General features: G+C 42.9%; 1 long non-coding RNA gene across 2 annotated transcripts; it reads right to left on the bottom strand.

The window, feature by feature from the left end:
* Positions 1-63: 63 nt before the first annotated feature.
* On the bottom strand, positions 64-18,913 carry LOC120752041 (uncharacterized). 2 transcript variants are annotated; one of them, XR_005700587.2, is made up of 6 exons: positions 18,765-18,913; positions 15,940-16,099; positions 13,899-14,108; positions 13,551-13,802; positions 4,118-4,241; positions 64-434 (listed from the first exon to the last, which is right to left on the bottom strand). It is a non-coding gene; the product is annotated as an uncharacterized LOC120752041 (long non-coding RNA). The 2 variants fall into 2 exon arrangements; XR_005700588.2 differs by lacking the exons at positions 64-434; positions 4,118-4,241 and adding exons at positions 6,866-6,997; positions 7,804-7,841.
* Positions 18,914-24,480: the final 5,567 nt, after the last annotated feature.

A 24,480-nucleotide genomic window follows, 5' to 3' on the forward strand; every position in this document is an offset into this window, starting at 1 on the left:
TCACTGTCCTTCGTTCTCGTTAACAAGTGGCTGCCTCTCAACGGGATTTTGGTGACTAATTTATTCTGAATGTTCTCTGCGATCCGAGCAGAAAAGCAGAGCTTTCACGGAAAGCTGCCTTCCTGCAAATTTCCTGTGAGAGGTCCTCAGAGTCAAAAGCTCTCATGTCACAGCACCATCACAGAAGCTCCTCCACCGAATGTTTCAATGCCGTTCCGTTCGGTGTTAACAGACAATAAACATCTTGAAGTCATTCAAATCCCCACAAAACACGCAGTTCCCAAGGAGTCTTCCCTGGAGTGCTCACAGTGCAGCAACACCACCGCTGGCTGACACCCAGAGGCTCAGCTCATTATCTCCCTCATCAAAGCCTACGTTTCATCTGAAGGTAACAACACCCCTCAATTTTGCGTTCTGCTTAAAGACAGGTACTGCTGAAAAACAGGATTAAGAAGCAGAAGGTCAAAGAGCAGGGAAAACAACAGCATCCTACACCCTGCCAACTAAACAGCACCTCAGGAATACTAAAGCAGCATTCTGAGCTTTTTATCACAGCATTGCAAAAAGCAAATCCTGGCCTGGTCTAAGGCAGGCTGCCAGAGGGGTTTAACATGGACATCCAGCAGAACTGAAGTACAAATGATAAAGTTGATAGTTCAGATAAGACAACAAATCTATCTCTGTTCAGAATTTCTCTGTTTACAGCATGTAAGATAAACTGTGTGGATAGCAGAGCAAAGTGACCCAGTACAGTGTCAAAATTTTTCTCACATGCACTCTCTGTCCCCAGAGCATAACAGCAACTTCTTCTGTCTAAGTTTAAAATATTTTTTGCAGCTTCAGAGATGAGGAGGATAAAGATTTCCCACCCTCTTTCAGAAAAGAGAACAATTTTCTTTGTATTTTTCTTTTAGGAAAAATACAAGCATCCACACATTGTAAATTGCATGTGAACTAAACAAAGAAACTGTTCAAATGTTTTTTGTTATGAAAGCCAAATTTAACAACCCCTTTCATTATAAATGTTAAATGCTGGAAGCCTCTGTAGCTAGAGGAGCTAAAACGCATTGTAAACCATTGAGACAACAATAAGGAAGTCACAATATTTTGTATAAAATGCCACTCAGGAACAACTCTCCCCATCTTATATAAGTAAACTACCAGGAAGATAAAAAGATGGGAAATGGGAATTAAAAAAAAAAAAAAGGGAAAAGACAAAAACATGGAAGCACTAATAACAGCATACCACCAAGATGAGTGAGTGGATTAGCAGCATAATCCTGAAGACTAGGAAAAGAAATTTGGTTTTTTTTCCTCACAAACCCCTCTCCTGACATTCCACTTGTCCATCAGACAGACTGATTTGCAGCATTCCCTCGTTCATCTGGAGTCTGCTGAACGGCCTACAGACAGAGTAATGCTCCCAAAGAGCAGACACCAAAGGAGTAGTGCTGAGCAATTTCCCAGATAAATTTCTTTTCATGACTTCCAGGTAACAGTGTCACAACTCAGGCACCTTTGAGTAATGACCCTGAGCAATCTGAATTGGCTGCAGCAAGGCAGGACCACAGAGACTAGATACCAGGGAAAAAAATCTTCTTGACAGAAAAGGTTCTCAAACACTGGAACAGGCTGCCCAGGAAAACAGCTGATTCACCGTCCCTGGAGGTAATTAAAAGATGTGTAGATGTGGCACCTGGGGACATGGTTAGTGGTGGGCTTGACAGTAAAAGCTGGAGTCAACGACCTAAAAATGGTCTTTTCAGCCTAAATGATCCTGTGATTCTAAGAAAACAGAGCAGACTGCGAAGCCAAAGGGAAGATGAGAAATGCATTGCTCAGAGTTTCGCCAGAAGAATCACTGCGATATCATTTTTTGAGAGCAAAGTTAGCAATGGATTAAAGTGAGGGGATGAGTGTGAGGAAGAAAGAAAGTTGGTATGGCAGTTTCACCCTCAGGAGAACAAAGGCTGGTTGTAAAGATAAGTAAATGTATCTTCTGTGAATAACATGGGGTTTTATGTGCTATAAACCATTCATTGTATACATATTTCTGGAATCCAGAAGAAACATGAACTACGACATCATGAATTGTAGCTTTTAAGCTCATCTTTGGTATTTTTACAGCGAGGGACCAACAGAGGTCTGACTAGGACCAGAGTGACCTCTTTGTACAGAACATTTCCTCACTGTCGTGGCAGTTCTGCCCTTTTTGGGTTGCCAGTGAGAACTCGTTCTGCTGCAGAGTGGTTGTTTAGCATCACACCTGCAAGAACACCCCGGGCACCTTCCTGGAAGGGCAGATGCAGGATCTGGGAACGCCAAAAGCGCTTCTCTGCGGGGTATTTGCTGTGGTAGGGTAGCAGAGGTGGACAGATAAGTTCTGTGTGGTTTTACTCAGGCGTGTTTCAGGTGTGTTAGGAAGGCTGGTTTTTTTTTTCCTTTTTTTAACTTGTTTTTAAAATCCTTAAGATACCAGAATGTCAAGATTTAACTTTTTCTTTTATACTGGGAAATCTAATAAGAAGGCAAGGAATTGAAGACAGGGACCATATCCTACTTAGCTGGTGAAAGAAGTTAAGTATATTTTTTAATATATTCCCTCCTTTTTATCCCAATACAAGGGTCACACCGACAATTCTGTGCTTGGAAAATCTCTTTCATTCTCAACTCCTCAGCTTATAGTCAAATTCTAAAGCAAGACAGGTAAGGATTTAAAGAAATCCAAACTATCTAATCTCTCTTTTTTTTTTTTTAAGGATCAGAATCCCTAATTATTTTTCTGTTACAATGCAGGTAAAAGTGTCGAAAGCAGAGATTTGTTGTCCAGCACAAATGGTTCTGGGCAGATTTCTTTAAATACACACCCTTCTCTAGCATAATTGTGAACGCTTAATGGATTTCCACACAAGGACCAGAGAAAATTGGTGTTTAAGGGGTGTAACACTACATAGACTTCATTGATACTGAAGTATTTCCTCATCGAGTTCAAGCACTTTTCTCAAAAGCACACTTCTTCCTCTGGAAAAGCATTCCTTACAGGGAAAAAAATCACCTTCAGAATGGAGTTTGATTACCCTCCTGCAGATGCAGGTGTATCTGAGCCTCAACTACGACTCGTTATCTCTCATTATGGCTGATGAATTTAATAGCAGCAGTTGCACCAGCTGCAATTCTTCTTTATAGGTAGTTATCTATACTTACTGTCGACAAAAAATCCCCAGCCTTCAGCACAGAGATAAGATCAGAGATGCTCCTTTCTTCTTTATTCTGAGGAAGAGGTTCCAGGGCAATAAAGCAAATTAATCCTGCAGTTGCACCTCCAGTTTTAGAAGGGATTTAAAATCAGAGTGCCAGTAAGAGGCACACCCATGTGAAGGCAGAGAGAAGGGATTTCATCAGAACCTGCTAGATTTTCAAGCACTGATTAGTTCAGTAACAGGCAAGTCTAAACCTTGCATGCACTCCTGCAGAGTTCCAGGGGAAAACAGCCTAAGTATTTTCAAAGAATTATAGTTTAGGAGTTTAATGCTATGGGTTTCTCATCTCAAAGGCTGGCTGGCACAGGCACCACGCTGAGCCTCAAGCCTTGGCGCCTAAGCAGAAACAGCTACCAAAAGACAGATTTGAATCCTTTGTTTGAGTACAGAATCATTTTCAATAGCAGCATTCAATCTCAAAATATATTATTTACAAGCGAGCTAGGAGCGGATTTTGTTCCATAATTAAAGTGCATGAAGTGTAATACCCAACTGCCTCTTAGGGAAACCATGAGCCAGACTTGACTGGTGGTGCAATGCTCCAGCAATCACTAAAATACGATGTATTTTAGATTTAAATGTCACTCTGCTTCTACCTCTAGATTAGTTTATTTCCAAGCTGCTGTCCCACAGCTGCATGCCATCTCTCAGTCAGCAATAATTACACACAAAGTGGATCCCAGCTGGCAAGACCAAGGCAAGGCTTCAAGGTTGAGCAGGGTTCAGTGAAGATGTGGATCCTATTAGTAAAAGTATCTGTGCTTGCAAATCTAGAAAAATTTGGTCCAAAGCAAAGGAAGCATTCTTATGCAGATATTAAGAGTCCAAGCTATCTGTCCATTGTAGATAGAACTTACCTGACACTCATCACACCTGGCAGCAGCGCTGTCCACAATCACATTGTTGGTGTCTGCCCGTGGTTAGTTTCAATTCCTCTTTCCCCCATGCTCCTAATCTTTGCTACCCTTCTGCTTACCAACACTGTAACAAAGGAGATGACAATAGCCATTAACACATCCCTCAGTAACACCAAAAACTTTACAGAACCAGCCCACCTCGTGGTTGAAAACAGGCTGGTGGAAACAGCTGAACAAGGAATTTGAATTTCAGGGGTGTCAGCATTACCTATGATAGCAGACAGGTAATCCAAAAGCTACCACTTGTCTAAATCTTCACTTTTTAAAAATTAGAAAATAGCTACAAGTGGGGTTTTTTTGTTCTGTTATGTTTTTTTCTCCTACCCATGGCTACTTGTCCTGCTCCTGACTCTACAGGCCCCCTTCATGCTGTCAGTGATCAATTTGGTGGTCTTCCCACTAAGATTTTTATCCTATATCTGACCTGGTCTTCCCCAAAATCTTTTGTTTTATGGCATCGAAAAAGCAGTTAGCAGTGAGGTCCCAGCACAGCACACTCAGCCTATGGATTTTCAATAGTATCTCACATTTTGCCACACAAATTTTTTCTCCCCCAAGGATCCTCGGATATCAGACCACCAACACAAAGACCAAAGCCAGGCAGTACACAATCCCACAAGTATCACTAGCAGAAAACACAGTTTGGGACAATTTTTCCATTCACGGTGTTTGACTTGCGTTCACTGCCATCAACAAGAGATGAAGGAAATTACCTTATCAGGCCTTTGGTTGAAGAACTGGCAGATTCTCCTGCCTGCTTAACAAAAGCTAAACTGTGCTGGATCTCCTTAGCAACCACAGCAAACAAATATGCTCAGAAAGGGGGGGAAAATCTACTAGCATGGCATCAGGTTCAGTTTATATCCACACTGTCGACATATTTTAATGCTACCCAACTCACAGCTGGGCAACAGCAGCTATAAATCTGTGTGCTGGTGCTGTACAGTGCCATTCTCCTGACTTTCCATCTTCCTCCTTGGAGCTTAGTATCAATTCAGAAGAACTTCCACAGAGCATTAGAACCCATCTCAGCTGGACATTTTCACACGGTTTCCAAGCCACAACCAGGCCTTAGCCCTTCTCTTCCAGCTCCAACACTTGCCGCGGAAAGCAGCAGCCCCATCTGCCAAAGCAGCATTCTTCGAGCTTTCATGAGACAGACTGCTGCTGACCCTGAAAATCTGAGATTATTTCACTGATTGTCAGGTCCACACTGTGAACGTTGTTTATTAAATGTTATATGTTCTGTGCTTTAGCCAGTGGGGCAAAACCAAGGACAAGCAGCAACTGTGGTCCCTCAGATCCACACTGTGAACATTTAATAAATGTTATATGTTCTGTGCTTTAGCCAGTGTGAGAAAACCAAGGACATGCAGCAACTGTGGTCCATCAGGTCCACACTGTGAACATTTAATAAATGTTATATGTTCTATGCTTTAGCCAGTGTGAGAAAACCAAGGACAAGCAGCAACTGTGGTCCATCAGATCGACACTGTGAACATTTAATAAATGTTATATGTTCTGTGCTTTAGCCAGTGTAACAAAACCAAGGACAAGCAGCAACTGTGGTCCATCAGATCCACACCGTGAACATTTAATAAATGTTATATGTTCTATGCTTTAGCCAGTGTGAGAAAACCACAACTATCAAATTAACAGCAGAGACTTGGGGGCAAAGCACTGTTTTTATGGAGAGAGGTTTCTCAGGATAGTTTTACACAGTCTGTGAGACTAGAAACTCAACAGCTCCTTATGGAATTGTTGTGAGACATGTTTGAGATGTTCAGCCGACTGCCTAAAATACAGCAGTGCCCTCCTGTGTAGAGAAGGACGTGTCAGCAAATAAACACTGAGCAGTCTGTACGCGTGGCAAGAGGCGAGCAAGCAACAGCACTTCCCTGATGCGTCTGTCCCCCATTTTCTGAGGAAGGCCCGTGTGTTTCTCTTCCAGTGTAGTTCCTCTGGAAAAGAAGCTGAAGGTGCAAACTGCAGCCCCTCCTGAAGGGACCTGGAAGCACCCATCCCTACATCTTCTTTTCAGCATGTGCACACCTTGAGAAGTTATTTTTAAGGAAGCAGAATCAGTTTTATAACTCTTAGCTTGTGGTAATTTTCTCCAGGTGGTGGGCTCTTACGTCCTCTTTTATGTTCACTTCTGCCATTGAAACACCATTTCACAAGTCCAAGGTAAGTGGAGAAGCCAAGGCACCCACCGAAGATGACATTTTTCAAAAAACACCCACACTCACATTTCAGCTAAAAGCCAAGCTCTATTCCCCAAAAGGGAAATAAATTGAGAAAAGACCATTTCCCAAAGTTACCAAGCATTGTTCTAGCTGAAGCTTTTCAGCATCACAGCTAGATCAGATAGTCCCAGACCAACACTAGACAGGCCACTGAGCCAAAGCTTTATGAAAACACAGCTTAGAAACACAAACTATTCCCACAGCTTAAATGAACCTAACTCCAGACTCATGATGCATCAGTCTGATGGTTTTATTTTGTTTCTAACTACTGGTTCAGTTTATATTCCCTTCCCAATGACTGACATCAGACTGACAGTTCAGCGAGGCAATAAAAATGAAGACACCCCTTGTTCTAAGCAAAAAAAAAGAAAGTAATTGGGATCTCTTTGGAGGCTTCATGGCTTAGAGAGAAGCATTTCACTGTGTCTGATTCTAATTAATAGCTCGGATTCTTCAATTAGCATCAACATGTCAATCTGGTGACTTCGCCTGGGAATCAACATTCTGATAGTTAACGATTGTGAAAGAAGGACTTCAAATCCAGGTGGTTACTCTTGATCCTTCCTTAGGGTAGCTGAAAGAGGGGTAGGGAAGGCAGGGGGAAATTTAAAAAAAAAAAAAAAAATAGAAATGAAATGGAAATGAAATAGAAATGAAATAGAAATGAAATAGAAATGAAATTAAATGAAATAAAATAAAAGCCCTGGAAAAAGTTCTAAGTCTAACTTGAGTATTAAGTTCTAAGTCTAACTTGGGCAGAAAACCCAGCCTAATGATTAGTCTGCCCTGCTTACTTGCAAATGGCCATATCACAGTTTTATGTACCCTGGGGAAATCCTGCTGCCTTATTGTTCGCTCAGAGTAAAGATAAAACTATTTCTGAATGTGGACAAGCACTTCAGCTTTGATCACAGACTTTAGGGCAAAATGTTAAAGCTTTTAATTGGAGCCAAGAGCACTAGTAGCAGGGTGGTAAAAAAAAAACCAAAAAAAAACCCAAAAAAAACCAAAAAAACCCCACAACCAAAAAACCAAAACACAAGACAAAACTCTAATGGCATCTCAAATGGCCAAATTTTAAACATCTAACCAGCTTCTCCTCCCCCTCTGAAAGTGAGAGAATTCTCTTTTTTTAACCATTTTTATTTAGAAATGACGAAACAAAGATGGGGAGCCTGCCATCCTGCAAGGAGCACGAGGAGCTGGGCGCAGTCCAGCACAGACAGCAAGGGCTGTGCAAATGCAAGTCAGCTGCTTAACTTAAATATTCCCCTCACCTTTATTTGCCATGTGTGTCAAATGAAAATCACCACAGACCCATGAAAATTCCTCTACCTGTTTCCACTCTGAGAGTCTTCAAACCAAAGCACAGACACCTACCTCTGTGGCCAAGTCACACTGTCAGTCCATGGGCATTCCTGTTTGTGAAAAGGACCGTAATTGATGGCAACCTTCCAGGCTGGGCTGGATCAATGCCTGACTCACCCCAAACACACAAATCCTCCTCCTCCTCTGCTCCCACATCCAGAGATTTTGGACAATAGATCTTAATTCAGCAAGATAGTCACAAAAAAAAAATAATAAGGTGAAGGTGTTGCCGGTATTCCCAAACTGCCAGGATGGGTTTTGGTGGCACTCCCTGCCCCCAGGCTCCTCCTGAAGGGTGAGGCACAGGATATAGCTCCCGCCCTCCCCCTTCCCACCTCTGGTAGCCCCAAAACTCCACCATGGGTCACTCCTGGTGGCAGAGTGCACCAGGAGAGAGGGCACTGCACAGCAAAACGCATCCAGAAATATTTTGGCAAAAAAAGCAGAGCACCTTTTACGTGGGTCTTTCAAAATCTGGCAAGAAACAGCAAAAAGCAATTGTAACATGAAACATTATGTATAAGTTCAAGAGGCAAATAATGGTAGAGAGAGAGAGATTTTTAGGGGATGCTTCAATGCTTCTCAATACGTATTTTTACTCTTGGTAAGAAAAGTTATCACTGACCTTCAAAACAAATAAAAGTATGCTTCTGATCCTTGTTTGAATTGATAAAACAGCTTGAAACCTGAGTGGTTCTGGGCAAGAGAGTTAACACCTCTGTATAAAAAGGGAAACAGCCTAGGTCTGAAGTCCCACTTCCTATCTCCTGCCTGAATCCCCAGTAAATTACTTCAAAGAAGGGGAGCTTGATTCCTGCTCAAAGTCATGCCTGTTCCTGAAGTAATGCCTTTATTCTCGTTGCCCGTTTGAAAAGTCAGAATGTACTGCACTGCATAAAAATTATCTATACTTGCAGCTTAAGAAAACAGGTTTTGAAATAGATCTAAATTAGGTTTAACCATCTCTCACACATCCCAGTCTGAAGGAGCACCCTAGCAACAATCTTTAGCATTTTGAAAACATTTGCTGCTAATTATGGGTTCTTAGAACAATAATACACGGCTCCATGCTTCACAGAAAGAGGCCAAAAGCAGCCTGAAAAGTAAGCCTTAGCCTCTAATTTAAACCAGTGCAATACAAATTCTCAAATATACATTGCAAAGAGCTTCCCAAAACACTGCTCTGATTAATGGCTCCAAAAACTTGTAAAAGCTCAGCTGTCAGGCATTAAAACGTAAAGGCTGAGAAAAAGTTCATGTAGAGCAGCTAAACAGAAATCCTTCCAAACAGCTTTTCCCTGCACCTTGAGCAATGGCAACACAAGAGAGCAGCCCACAGCCGAGCTCCCAAGAGCTGTAGGGGTGCTCTGTGCTGGCTCAGGGGATCCCATTCCTGCTTCCAGCAGTTCTTCAGACCCTGTGACAGGCCAGGCTGCCCCGTCAGCTCCCACCTGCTGGAATCCTGAGGATTCCAGGCTTTCTGTGCTGACAGGCACTGACCCCCAAGAAAACACTGCATTCAACCTAAGGCCGTGGAGAAGGCTTCCAAAATGGAGTGACAGCACTGGGATTGTGGGTGTGGGGTTTGGATAGAAGTGTGTGACAGCACAGGGTGCAAAACTCAGAGTTTAAGGGTTTAGAATACAGGAATATATAAGGCAAGATGGAGGATTTAGGGCAGAGGCTGAGTCCTTCTTTTTCACCTTCTTCTTTGTGGGTCTGGGTGGGATTTTGTAATTGGGTAGAAAAGTCCCCATTGCAGCCCATGTGTGGTTGGTTATTGGGTTAAAAGTAAAAATAATTTAGGTGTCATTTCTTAATTGGACAGTTTATCCTTAAAAGGCCTTGTAGAGAGAGAGACAGGAGCCATTTTTAGTTTGTTAACTAGAAGTGCTGCAGAACTCACGGTTTGTGAGACTGTAATGTAGACAAGAATTAATAAACGTGAGTCCCAACATGAAACTATGTTTCAGTCATTTAATCCCAACTCTGGAAAAAAAGAAGATAAAAAGCAACCCCCAACTCTGATCTCTCAGCCAGCCTTCCATGGCTCATCCATTCACATCTCCAGGCACTCCCTGAAAGCTCCCCTCTCGCTGCCTGAGCCTCTTCCAGCCTTCAAGTGCTCTTCTACTTCCCTTGACCCTAAGCAGGAGACAGAAAGAAGTGGGCACAGGAGCAGCATTTTCCTTCCCAGGTCCCTCTTGTTTTTATTCTGGATCATCTTGCCTCAGCAAGTGGCCAAGCAGAGCTCCAGCCCATCTGCTCCAGGTGACACAAATTGGGCAAGACGATGTTCAGAGGGTTCTTCTGACCTTGACCCTTCTGTGCTTCACATTGGCTGTGCTTAAAAAAGAAATTCCCAGGAAAAGCCCAGCCATAACCCCTGTGAAGGTGTATTGACCTTTAGCAAGAGACTCTGGGAGGTGCAACCTCTGCTCAGGATGGACCAGGGTCTTTAGGCAAAAAATATCATTGGATAGGTTTGCTCCTTGCTGAGAAAATAAGGGGTTGGGTTCTGTGGTTATTTTGTATTTGTTTTCTCCTCACTCTGTTCAACATTGAACTGTTCAACACTCGCTATTTAACAATTCCGGGGTGATTTTTAGTGAAACAAATTTGTGGCCACAGCCTCTGCGATGCATTCTCAAATTTCCTTTATCAAAGGGTAGAGAATGTGTTACAAAACTGCTCCACTTGCTTTCAGTGAAAGAATTCATTGTCTCAGAAACTTCAAAAGCAGAATGACAGAAGAGAGTAAACACAACAGATTACTGGCATTGACTGCTACATATCCCAATGATTTAAACGATGGCAGAATTACTTCTACTCGTAGAAACTGAGAAGATGAGAAACATCAAGTAAGTAAAAAGAGAGTAAAAAGAGCTTCATTGTTTGCTGAAGCTGGAGCTTCCTTCCATGGATTTCAGCATCACAGGCTTTCTAGCTCCCTGTGTGTGGAGAAGCAGAAAGGAAAAAGAGAACAGCAGGATGGTTTTCAGCATGTAACACTGGGAATGTCCCTTCAGTGAACCAGCTACTGTGTCCTGTGAGACTGAAGCCTGCTCACTCTCCGCAAAACTATTCCTACAACAACCAAAACTGCCCCCGAGTTCCCCTGGGCCTGACAGCTGATTTACTGCCAAATATCCATCACCTCTCTCAGAATTCCAATCTGTCCATGCTGCCTGACAAAACACAGTCCTTCTGATATCCTGTGGAAAGGAGGGATTAAAGCCTTTCTCTCCCACACCAAAGCACTGTGTGGGACAGCACTCCCCTGGCTACTTTACAAACTTACTGGAAATCCATGGTCTGTGTGAAGGAGGAGAAGAAACAAGGAGTCAGAGCCTCTCAGAGACCCAGGTTTTGATGTCCCTATAAAGAACAGCCCAGGGGCTTTTTCAATGTTTCATCAAAACACTCAGCCTGCAGCTGCTTGATCATCGTCCTGCTCTGTCTCATGATTTTATTTGGAGGATTTGGGTAGCTATAGAGGTGAAACAAACCCACACCACCCGCACCCCCCCCAAAAAAAACAAAACAAAACAAAAAAAAAAAAAAAAAAAAAAAAAAAAAAAAAAACCCACACTGTTGTATCTGGTCTTCCCCCAGGCATAAAAAAATCCCAAAAACAATCCTTGATTCTGAGTCTTCTGGAACTTTGGGAAAAGCTAAACTCCAAGTGCTGAAGTTCTGGACAGTCCTCACCTAAAACTTGCATTATATTGGATTCTCAGAGGTCTGGGTTATCATGAGATCACTTAGATATTGAATTAAAAATTGATGGGTTTGAAAAATTTGATAGAGATGGCAAAATAATGATTTTTTTTTTTTTTTTAATTCCTTGTGCTTCGGGGGGTAAAAAAAAGCATTCTGACAAAAGCAGGCTTCTACCCAAAGGCATCTCAAGATTCCACTAAATTATGGGCTTTGGTTTATGAAACCGAAGTGTGTGTTTTTAAATGGCAAAATTTTTTGCTTCTACAGTATGTCACAAAACCAGAATGTACGTTATACAACAAAAGTCCCTTGCTGAATTGTTTGGAAATGACCGTTATGTCTAACTCTCTGAAAAATACTGGTGATAAAGCTTCTTAAAACCCTTGTGACAGAGAGAAAACTGGCCTTTTAATGAAAATATTGATAAATTTCAGCAGTAGGTGTACTGTGTACTATGATTTTTATCATTAGACAGAGGCTGAGATGACACAGCTGCTACAACATTGAACAGTCCAACCAGAAACATGAAAGGGGGCAAAGTCTTCTATCAGATCTGAAATCAATAACAAACACATCTTTTGCCAGTGCATTATTTAAAACGTACCTGGTGGTGCTTATTTTTGAAGATACACTGTGAATTGTTTTAAATTTTGGCTTTTTGAGGGGTTGAAACAACAGCAGAGCTCCTGTTACCCAGCCTGCTCTGCTGTTCATGCACAGGGCAACTTGTGATTCACAAAGAACTCTTTGTACATCTCTGACATCCTTCATCCTCCGTGTTTGAGAGGATGGTGCTTCCAAACAGCCCTGGTCAATACTCTAGCTGTGAGGCTTCCTGTTATTTGTGGCTCTTTGCACGTCCCTTCCAGGGACTTTTCCTAATTAACCCAGCCCCAATCCCAGCAGTAAGCACTAGCATGTGTTTTCCTGCTATGAGTCATGCCTGGCTGGTTTGCAGATGACATTAGGACTGGGACTACAGACCAGAATACCGAAGCCAACTGCAAAGCAGGCAGGTGCCATTAAAGCAGTAGGAGCGTGAGTCAATAAAGAGGGATGGGACAGTCCTGGCTGCAACATCCCCCCAGGAGGGAATAAAAATAAACAGCCCACAATGGATGACAGATAAAAGCAAGTAAAGGCACTGAGTTATTTAAAGGGAAGAGTTTCCTATCTGCTTTCCTTCTTACTCTCCTAAGTTTTGAAGCTGTTCATTCCCAGAGGTGATGGACTCCTCTTAGAGTAATGCAGAAGGCAGAGAGAAGGGGCTCTTCTGTTGCTCTTTTTCTCTTGCAAGCCAGCCAGCCAGGGCTGAGGGGGCAAATCAGGGCTCGTGTGTGTTTTTCAAGTACCTCCTTTCAGTCTCTCTCCTGCTGTAGGAAAGGTTCCATTTCACCCTCTTGCACTGACGGAATGTGTTAAGGAAGTGCACTGCTGGAAGCACGAGAAGAGCATGGAACAGCAGCACTGGTACCTATTGCTGGCTCTAATTTGACCCTTTACCACCTCATTTTTGCCTCCTTTCACACAGTTCATACCTGTAGAAGGGGCGGTGGGGTCAGCAGATGACTCATGGGATGCTCTACAACGGGGCATTGGCATGTCCCAAAGCTTCTAAACATTCAAAGTTCTGCTGTTTCAATTATAAAGCTGTTTTAATAATTATTTTACAACTCTGTGGGAGCTCAGCCCTAAAGCAAGGCTCTCTCTCCTAGTTTTTATGTCCACACAGTCCATTCACGGACACTGGAATTTTACAACTCCTTAAGAGCCTTTAGTGCAAAGATAGAGTAAACAAGGCCTATAAATACTTAGTTATTTCGATTGTTGGCCCCCTCACCTGCTTCCATCTTTTTGTGATACCATTTGCTATGTGCTTCCCCCTGTGGAGCTCCTTAACTCACTTAAAACACGCTTTTCTTCATACATCACAAATATTTAAACGATTTGCCATGCCAGATTCCTCAATAAACAATCCATCACCACTGTTACTTTGATAGGTGAATTTCAAATAAATGGCAAATATGAAAACTTACAGGTAAAGTTAATCTCGTGTAGATTTCCTCCCCGTTCCAGCTGCAGCTACAAAGCTGGATTAGTTCTCCGGTGAGGAACCACTCCAAACCATAAATCTGCAGCGTTCCCAGGTGGGTCACAGGGGAACAGAAGCAGTTTGTTGACACGAGCACGAGGCTTCCATTAGCTTCAGTCCCATGACTCAGGGATGCCATCTTCAAGGAGATATCTCTGACAACTTCTCCTGAGCCGTAGCAAGACACAAAGGAAAACTGGATATAGAAATAAAAGGTTTCCAAATATAAGTGAGGTGAACACGCTCAAGTGATTTTTCTAAACAGCAGGATAGGCAAACACAAAAAAATGACCTTTTCAGTGTATCCCCCATGGGAGCCAGATTTCTCTTCTCTGCATTTTCCTTAAATTCTATAGTCAGACTTGAAGAACAAGGCAAGATGGGTTGTACAAGAACTTCTTGGTGTTAACTCCTCATGCCTCTTTGTCTCCAGCACGCAACAAAACCAGAGGTAACAGGACACCAGGGGAGATTAAACATCCATCGGTCTGAGAAAACGCACCTAAAACACAAAGGGACGATGAAACATGGGAATGTCGAGGCAGATTTCAGAGTTTGGTGCTTAGGCAACACTGGGGGAGCTGCAGGGTTTCAGAAACAGCTGCCCAAAAGCCATGGATGATTGAAACAGAAGCTGATCCTGGAAAGGACATCCAACAGTATTCACGTGATCAGCAGGTGCATCTACAGAACAATTTGGCTAAGAACCATAAAGACTCCTAAGCACCAGGAAAAGATTTTTGTGGGAGGATCAAATTGAAATTTTACCTCTGCTTTTTCCAAGAGAAAGAAGGCTCTAACTGCTCTAGCATTATTTTTTTCTCCTCTTGTATGGATCCACCATCATGCACACACTCCACCCCCCTGCCCCGTTCCACATTTCCTCTGGAGTTTAAGCATCTGAAATGCCTTCATAAATCCATCTCTAGTCTGATATTTAGTTGTGGAGTTCATTCTTTCTTGTTAAACAACACAATCCTGTGGTTTTTTAACAAGTAAGCTCAGCGAAAACGTGCATTTGAGTGGAATTTGGGGTGACCATCCAAAAGCAGGGTCAGAAACACAACTCCAGCAATCCACACACGTGTGTGTGCAGCTCACAGACTTACCAAATGCTGACATTCCACCTCTCCTCACCCTTCTTTTAACTGGCAATTCCCTCTCTCAGAGGGGCACAGCCAAAAAGTCCAGGTCCTAAGAGTGCATTGAAAAGTCAGGTTTCTATGTATGTACCAGAATAACTTCCTAAACACTTGGGGCAGACCCAAGACAGAGAAGGCTGCTGCCTAATTTACCTCACCCCTGTGGAATTCTAAAGTCTGCCAAGGTTATTTATGGACAAATATCCATCTCTCTATTATTCAGCATTTTTGCAACCCAAGCGTTCTCTGGTAGTATCCCAGCTTCCAAAATCCTGAGTGCCATACACTGCTTGACAAACACAACCTTGTAATTTTGTGGTTATTCCATAAGTATTATAAGTACCAGGAAACGTGGGAACAACCTAAAATAAATAGCATATCACAGAACAATAATAATAATAATAATAATAAGATATGAATCACACAGCACATTTTTTTAATGTTAGCTATGTGTAAACGATCCAGTTTAAAGCTTAGCTGAGGCTGCTGCGATCTCTTCATTTTAACTGATCTGGAGTGCCACCAAGAATAATATGTCCTGACTGTAAGTTCAAGGTGAGACAACTCACATCAAGCCTTAGATGTTATTCCTGTCCATGATCCTCCTTTTCTGCTTTTCATCCCCTGCCCTTTTGGACCCCAGGGGTTTGTTCTAGCCAAGGAAAAGTTGTCTTTTCCCACAGCCTGCACTGCTTGGGTGGGGACTGCAGTGTCCTTGCCAAGCAGCCTGAACTCTGGGGGTTTGCTCCAAGTGCATCAAAGCTTTCCAAGAGAACATCACCTCACCAGGAAGCTGCTTCCAGAACCCTGGAACAGCAGAAGATAAAGGATTCTCACACAACTTCTTCAGCCTCTATATATGATTTGAAACAAGCTGATTTCGTTCCAGAAGCCAAAACATCTCAATTTAGAATATTCTCAGCAATTATACATTCAGTCACTTGTTTTAAACTTCAGCTTGTTAGAAAACAAGGCAATTTAAAATATAACTGTATTGGGAGTTGGTGGATCAAAAAATACTTCAGGAAAACGGGAAATGTCCCTACCACTAACTTAGAGAACATTTGTCTGTGCACCACGGCTGGAAATACAACACAGAACTGTAATATTTAATGATATTTTTTAAAAAATGGTCTTGTAAGATGCTCTTCCACACTTTTGATTCTGTGAAACCCCTGTTCTAAGACTCACCTGGCTTCCTTTCTCTACACACAGCACTGCTGGACAGGGATTGATGTCCCCGTGCTTCATCTTCACTGCTTCCCCACATGTGCTGGAAACCAAAACCAAATCCTGGCTCCTGGCAGCCCTCAGAGGTATAATCTTCTGAGCATTCTGAAAATCAGAACATCTACAAAAGACAACCAAGGGACACTTGAATCATGAGACAAGGAGGTAAAAGAAATCTTCAGCTAATTCAGCTCACGGGCATGTCTGATATCAACCATAATGCATCTTAACTGATGCTCAAAGAAAAAGAGATGCTTGAAACCATAAGACTTTTTCAAAAGTTTACCCTGCAACTTTTAGTTAAATATTCAGCCTAAATGTTGACCTTGTTCATGTCCTTGGTCTCCATTATTATGAGGACTTGGCTTCCTTTCACCTAATTACTTGCAAACAGACACTACCAGCTGAAGAAAGACATCAGATATCAGAAGAATGAACGAAAAAGACAGGAATTGTCAATTTAATCTCTCTTCCTCTTGTTGATGTGATGATGGTTTACTAGTGACCTTTCACCAGCAGAGAAATTGAAAAGAAGAGCTTGTGGCAGGATCTCTGTGTGGAAGAAAGGGAGAGGAATGCCAGTGAAAGCAGCAGCTTTTGCATGTTTGAAACTGCTCAGAGACACCCAAAGGGACTGGAGCAGCTTCCTCTGACACCAAGGAACACAATCCATGCTGGAGGAATTAGAACTGGTCCTATTGCTCCTGCAGACATGAGGGGAGCTGATGAATGGAGCTGGAGCTCAGCAGCACCCAGGATTTATTTTCTAGCATGGTAATATGTCAGATGGAAAAAGACAGGCAGACTCTGGTACCTATTACAGTGCCAAATGTCACAGACAAGCTGGATAAACAGGGTCAGAGCAAGCATCTCTGGAGATAAAGGCTCCTCTCCCTCAACTTGTGTTTAGTGCAAGAGTGGAGTGGATGCAGAGCTGCTCTGGCTGCCTTAGGACTGCAAAACCTCCCACATCTGCTACTCCAACAGCCTTAATGAGTGCAACAGGCTGCTTCACAAATCTCCCACCACAAAATCAGACCTCTCAGGAAAACACAAGCAAAACTCACCAAGTACTCACAGAATCTGTGACATTTCTTCATTTTTCCTGCCTCCAATATTAGGACAACTTATTTTCTCTACACATTTTACTTTCCTCTGAGTGAAACAGAGAGGCCCAGATGAACACTGAATGTCTTTTGAACTGGGAGGCGGAGGGAGAATTTAACTCTAAAGGAAGCATTAAAAATATGACAGAGATATTTTATTTGCTCCTTGAGGTTCTAGAGGATATTTGTGCAGCAGGATAAAGATACAGGGAAGCAAGCTAAATTTGCTTAGATGTTCACTCTAATTAGTGAACACAGTGGGCTAAACAGCACATGTAACAAATATCTGAACATCATAAAATGGCAAATCTAAAGTATACAGGAAAAATACCTTAACTGTTGGTTTTTGACTTTTACCTCATTTGCTGGGTCTATTTCCAACAAGAACAGCTCTGAGTTTATACAAGGCAGTCATATATTACTAAAGTACCCCTTGTTATGCTTTTTACTGTTTTGTCAAACCTAAAGCATGAAAATCTTTATGCTCCAGCTGAGATCTGCATTTTTACTTTTCACAGCTGAAGCATAATGTCATGGGCACATAATTCTCCAGAACCAAAAGAAGGATCTAGTAACACCTGCAGCTCTTCATGGAGCAAATCAAAACACCAAGAGCACAGATGGAGATGCTCCTCTGCATATCCATGGCACTAAATGAATTTGAGCCTATTTTGGTTTGCTCCATCCTTTTAAAATAAAAAGCAGCTCTAAATTCAGATCTCAAGTTCCAGACAAGCATTCAAAGATGCTCAGACTGTGACAATAATCTTCTGCAGGGGAGGTAAGAAGGGGAACAGGGCTTCTGGAAAGAAAGGAAGTCATAAATGCTGAACTGAAGATCAGAGCTGGGGAGAGCGAGAAAGGAACCTTAAGCACCATCACCAGGATGGAATGCCAGCCTGGATTGCATATCCAGAGTAGCTGATAGGCTGCACAGTATCGGGGACATGGGGAAAGAAACAAACCAGAGGGCTGAGGGATGAGCCCTGCTGCAATCTGAGCATGGGGAAACTGGAAAACAGGCTCTCAGGAAGGAGTGGGCTCATTTCGAGCACTACAAAGAACCTAAGTACTCCAAGCCAGCTACTGCAGGTAACTTTCTGATAAGAATGAATATCCCACTAAGTTTTTGGAAGGATTTACCCCTTTGCCAACTGAGATGCAGGAAGGGAATTGAGATGATCAAGCCCCAGCTGAGCAGACTTAGTTAAGTTCCCCAGCCGAAGACCTGAAAGCAGCCAGCTTGCACAGGTTTTTCTCCACAGGACAGGGCTCAGGCACCTGCCCCAAGGTGAGGTGAATCACCCCGGGGAGGGAGCTCCCATGGCTCTTTTGCCTGCCAGAGCAGGCTGTATGGGTGGGGGAGATGCAGGATGGAGATGTCTCAAAGCACTTCCACCGTCATGCCCCGTTAATCCCAGCAGTGGCACCAGCAGCATGAGAAGCCAGAGTGTGCAGGACCTTTTGTTTTCCTTTCCAGGGACAGGAGCCAGCTCCCACCCCAGTCAGTTGTAGCTGTCAGCTGCAGAAACCCACAATTGTAGCTGGCTTAAAATAACCCCCCTCCCCTCAGGAGCTGGGGCAGCACCATTCCCCACTCAAAAGCTGTTCAGCAGCTTCGGGAAAAGAGCAAAGCCCATTTGCATCAACTTCCAGAATGCCGTTTATGTAATGCTTTACCGGCCTTTTTGAGAGAAAAGGACAGCAGCTGTGGAGGTTCTGGAAGCGTTTTGCAGCGAGCATCAGGTTGGGAACAAGCATGAGGGGAAGCTCCTCTTTGAAGAACGCTCTCCTTCCTTTCTGCCACGGTAACCATCAGCTGAAATCTAATTAGGAATGCATGAAACAGCTCCCACAGGTGGAGAAGTTCACATGTGAGATGATGATTGGCAGTTGCAGAGCTAAAGTACACCTGCAAAATGAGAAAGGAGGTTCACGCAGCAGCATCCATCCATTTGGCTTACTGTGATCCAGGCTGCTGCCTGGGGATATCTTTTATTTATAATCCTCATGATAGATTGCAAGAAAAAGAAATAAAAAAAAATTTAAAAATAAGAAACAAAAAGAGAAAAAGGGACAAGGCAATCTTTCCCCAAAGAAGCATAGAAACATCTCAACCCATTGCTTCAATCCTTTCTTCACAACTTACTGCAAGTCTGAACTTCTTTGGAGTTTAAATAGAAAAGAAAAAGAAAAAAAAAGAAAAAGAATCAATATGCTTCAATATAGCTGCCTTTTGCTTCTGTCTCCATTCTGTTCTCCACTGAAAGGCATGGAAGATGTGCCAAAATAACATAAAATTACTGTTCTTCCTCCCATGCTCCCAGCAAGACAGGAAACACTATGGTCTCATGAGAGTATTTTTTAAAAAACAACTGTGGCTGATCCTGCGCTGGGCTCCATGGAAACAACAATGGAACTCATTGCTGGACCGTAGCCTAAATCTGGGGTTTAGCTCCATTTTTTTGAGTTTGTTCTCATTTTGTCCAAAACAGCCTACACATCTCTGGTACAGCTCTGCTGATCCATCAGGAGCTAAGCTGAGCCCTCCAACTTCTTTTTAAACAAGATACCAAGCAGCCATGAAATGGCAATGACTTTCAGTATTTAGCCCAGTAACCCACAGGAGGAATGCAGGTAAAACTTGGTTGACTAATGCTGCATTATGTAAAGCCAGGATCTGATCAGTGGTGATATTTTTTCTATGCTTGCCATGACGAATAAAAAGCACACAAAGCTTTATTTTAAAAAATAAATGAGGTTGGGCTGAACAATTCCTGTAGCTCTTTTAAAAATTACATAGCTGAAAAAGAATTGTCAATCAATTCTGTAGGGAACAATGAACGCTAAACCTCATTCAAGACCGTTTCTGTACTGGTCTTATTTTCCTAGCATAGGGTGCATTATTTTGATCCACATATCAGATGGTATCTTTACACCCTGTTCTTTGAATGATTTCATCTTTCGTGCACAAAGCCACAAGAGAATCCTGAAAGACCTTTTCAATTTGTTGATCTGAAAGAGTGTTTGAATACTGGAGAAGCCCAGCTATTTTATATCCTTGACTTCATTATTTTTACAAAGTACAGCTACATGCGTTCCACTTTAGCCAATAAGGACGCCATTGAAAAGTATAAATACGCCACTCAGCATGCAGGGCTTTTTTCCCTGGCTGCAACAAGATGTTCTGCCAACTAATTCACATTTCCATGGCATTGTAATATTTCCATTAGTATGGCTGATAAAAGTTCTGAAAGTCTGGACATGCTGGCAACCTTCAGTGTTTTTTAAGAAACTTCTGCCCTACCTCTTCTTGAAGAAAAGGAAACAACAAAAGAGCCAAACTAAAGAACTAAAACAAATCATCATGACTTAGAAAAATGATGGGTTTAGTTTTTGTATTTGTTTTAGGTAGGAAAGCAATTCCATTTTTTAACCTTCTGCCATTTTAAATGTTTTGAAGAAACTGGCATCACAAGCTAAACAGACACTGAGAAAAGTTGGGCACAAAGCCAGAACTGGTCACACTTGTGAGCCAATGCAGCCCAGAATTCTACCATGCACAAAGACATGAGTCAAACACTGAAAGCAGCCAAAGGCCAGAAGGATGAGATAAAGGGCAGCAAGGAGATAACTTTGAGCAGTCCCTACTTTATAAATCCTAGGAGAAGTTGGCAGACCTCATCCAGAGAAACCAAACCTTGGATGAGCAAATAAGGCCCACAAAAGGAAGCTGACTCCCTCAAACATCAGGAGGCCAAAGCACCAGAAATTCATGCAACACAGGAAACAACAGAAAAGGAAATAGATATTTCTGATGGAAAGTAAGCAGCTAATCGGAATGCTAAAGCCTCTGCTGCTCTAAGGAAGAGGGGGAAAAGAAATCACACAGGATCACAGGGATCAGAGAGAAGCACTGTTCTGTTTGCATCCTCAGACTCAGGTGAAATGCAGTACCCCCTCATCTCGCCTGAGACAGGCTCACAAATCCTGGAAGAGGGAAGTTATCTTTTTTCTTCTTTCCGTAAATAAAGCCAACTAAAATACAAAGCTTGAATAAATATGGCAAAAAATAACAAATTTAGATCAAGAATATTGGACAAGAACCCAGGCAAGGAACACTAAAATCTCCTTTCTCCTCACTCAGAGCTTCAGACCCTGCTGCTGGGGACAAGGGGAAAGAACACAACCCCTGACAACCTCACAGGTTTCCTGTTGTGAGGCAACATTAACTACTTATTATTTAATACATTAAATAACCACTGAGGCACTCAGCCTCATCATTAATTAGCTCATCAACATCTTGCAATCAGTAGTGTGCATCATAAACAATTCCAGCCCTGCTCCACTCGAAGCTAACTTCATTCTGACGAGTATTTTGTGCATCACTGATTGTGAGTGAGAGCTGTTTTTGGAACTGATCACAGAAGCCTCACTAAGTGATGGAGCTGGAGAATTCCTTTTCTTGGAGTGTTTCACAGGGGTAGTACTTGTGGCTTATAGAAACATCAAACAGATGCGGAATTCAACCTATCCTCTCATAACAGTATTTCTTTTAACACAGCAAGAAATACACATTCATAAAGTCTTAAAGCCTGAGCACACAGTGCTGCGGGGAATTCATTACCTGGAAATTCCTGTGCCCATCTACTGCTCCATGTGATGCCTTAAGTTTTATCTTTCCTGTGTTTCAGGTTCTGTGCTGCCCGGGGTGCAGCTCTGAGCTCACACTCAGGGTCACTCAGCTCTCTGCACACAGCAGTGACACAAAACAAATCCTGTTCCTGCTGCACACCCAGGACAACTTTCAGCCCAAAAGCACAAACAAGGGTGGCTGGAGGGAGGAACAAGAAGGATGGGACCTCACAGCCTGGAGCTGGAATGGGACAATTCAACCCCAATGTGCAAATGGACCAAAACTGATCAAAGTGTGAGACCTCGTGACCCTTTGTCCATTTTGTGACCATTTTGGGTCCACCTTGGGTGCAGCCCTGGTCAGGCTCTGTCCTGCCCAAGGTGGATCCTAAAGCCCTTTTAATAAATCCCTACTTTATTCTCCAGCTCTGTTCCAGGTCAGCCTTTCCAAGGGATCACACGGAACACAGCAGACTCAATCTACCACACAGCTAGGGCCCATGTAAGGCAATATTTTAGAGCCTGAAGTGATGTTTCAGCTTAAGAACTTTAATGCTCTGCAAAGGTGCCTGGCCACTGGAAGAAAGCTGCTCTTGCTTCTTTAGCACTTGGTCTACAGGACAGACCTTGCACCTGTTGGAACTCCTCAATTTTCACTGGGATATCCCAGGGATTATGCTGCTGTTAGTGCATTAAATCCTTTCTTAAGGAGCAAGAATAAAGGTGTTGGCCCCATTTGGTTGAAAACAGTGCTCACAGAACAAGCAGACACCAGCACATCTCCAATTTGTGGCCACACAAAAGCTCTGGTAGGAAGCAGTTTAGAGGCCCACGTTCATCTCCCCACTGCACGATGCTCCTGTTAATTTGAGTCAATTTAACCTTTGGGTTTACACTTCCTCATGACTTTGCCACTAATTTGTTCACACTGTTCTGATGGATTGAAAACAAGCCTTTGAGGGACCTTTTCAGATGCCTTCGAAAGTCCATACCATTAACTCAGACCAAGAATAGTTCCAACCTAACTAAATACAGCCTTTAGCATCTCCAACAGCAGTGGGTGGGAAAGAGCTACGCCTAATGAGCCTCAGCCCACCAGAACATATGTTTGTCACTACCGCAGACTGATGCCAGGATTTATTATGTAAATTATTACACAACCATTTTTCGAGTCTCCAGTACTAATGACTTGCTGTGAAAATAGATGATAAGCAGAAAATCAAGAAAGAAACCCCATTATTCATATCTGTATGTGAGTGAGTGTTTTCACTTGCTCCATCCATTCCCCAGCCAGAGCGTTTCTCGAGATAAATCCTTTAATCCACTAGTGGCTGCCGATGAGTTTCTGTGTTTGTGTCTGCAAGGGGGCCTAATAATAGTGCAGACAGTGTGGTACACACTGAGAACCAGAAAGGGAAATAAAAGAACCTCTGACTCAAAAGATCATCTCACTTTGTACCCTTTGGATTCCACAAGGAAGCCTGTTTACACAGCTCATTAAAGATCTGGTGTTTTTTTTACAGATGATGGTGACGTCCATTCAGCAACCCCTGGGACCCTGTGACACGGCCTGGAGTTTCAATGACTGCCGTTCAGAAACCTCCCACTTAAAGGTACAAATTCTGCGTCATTTTGAAATTATTTGCCGAAAATTAAGGGTTAAAATGTATGCTCACAGCAGCTCTCTTTCCACAGGTGTGCAACACCCGCCAGGGAAGAGAAGACAGGCAACATGAACCGTGGAAAGAATGCTTAATAGTGCCTCAGCTCCTTGGTGTGGAGCCCACCCTTTCCAAAGCACCAGTCAAAATTCCACAGAAGCGCGCATTCGCAACCAAAGCCGTCCTTTTCTACTGTTTTGCTTTTTTATATCTGCTCTGAGTCCCACCTGCTTTTTCCTTAGTTAAAAAACAAACAAACAATTCATTCTGACCTCTGTCAGAAAGAAGCACATTTCAAGTTAACAAGCCACCCTTTCAAAAACATCCACGCTGCAGTCTTAAAAGTGATTGACAGATGAGTAGCTCCCAGTCCTCTGCTAACTAATTTTAGGCACTTAACTGCTGTCACCCTAAGTGCCCTAGGAAACAGCAAGGCACCTCCTGACAGCAGCTGAGATCATGGTGGTACAGGCTGCTCATTTCTCTCTCTGACTGCAGGGGAGGCAGCACAATTATTTGCCCAACTGAAGTGCATTAATTATGTACCCAAACTTATCCAGGCTTATGCAGACATAACGTTTACAGAGAATCGCTGCACCTCAAGTACTTCTGTGGAGACATCATGCTTTTAAAAAGTTGTTAGAGCCCCTGTTGCATTTTTAGGTACCTCATTCCCACTGAATTCGCTGGGAGCTGGTGAATGACTACTTAAAGAAGACCTTTCCCAAAAGCACATGTGAAAACAGCACCTCTGTTTTTTCACCTCTTTTGGGAGTGTGGGCACAGCAACAGAGCACCTCAGGAGAACAGGGAGCAAGTTATGGGAGGAGGGACAGCTGGGGAAGAGAGAAAATGGAATTACCACCTTTACTGGCACTTCCAGCACCTCAGGGGCTCCTGGAGAATCCTGCTGGCTTTGTGATGGATGTGATCCATGAAGGTCAAGAAGCCAGGAGCAGCAGCCCAAGGCGGATGCCACAGCTGACAGTGCTGCTCTTCGGTGGGGATGCAGAGGGGCACGAGGCAGTGGCAGCTTGCAGAGTCTCCCTCCATGGGATGAACCACTTTAACCCTTCAGAAAAGCATGTTAAGCAAAGGTT

Source organism: Hirundo rustica, chromosome 4 (genome assembly GCF_015227805.2).
Source record: "Hirundo rustica isolate bHirRus1 chromosome 4, bHirRus1.pri.v3, whole genome shotgun sequence".
NCBI classification, from domain to species: domain Eukaryota; kingdom Metazoa; phylum Chordata; class Aves; order Passeriformes; family Hirundinidae; genus Hirundo; species Hirundo rustica.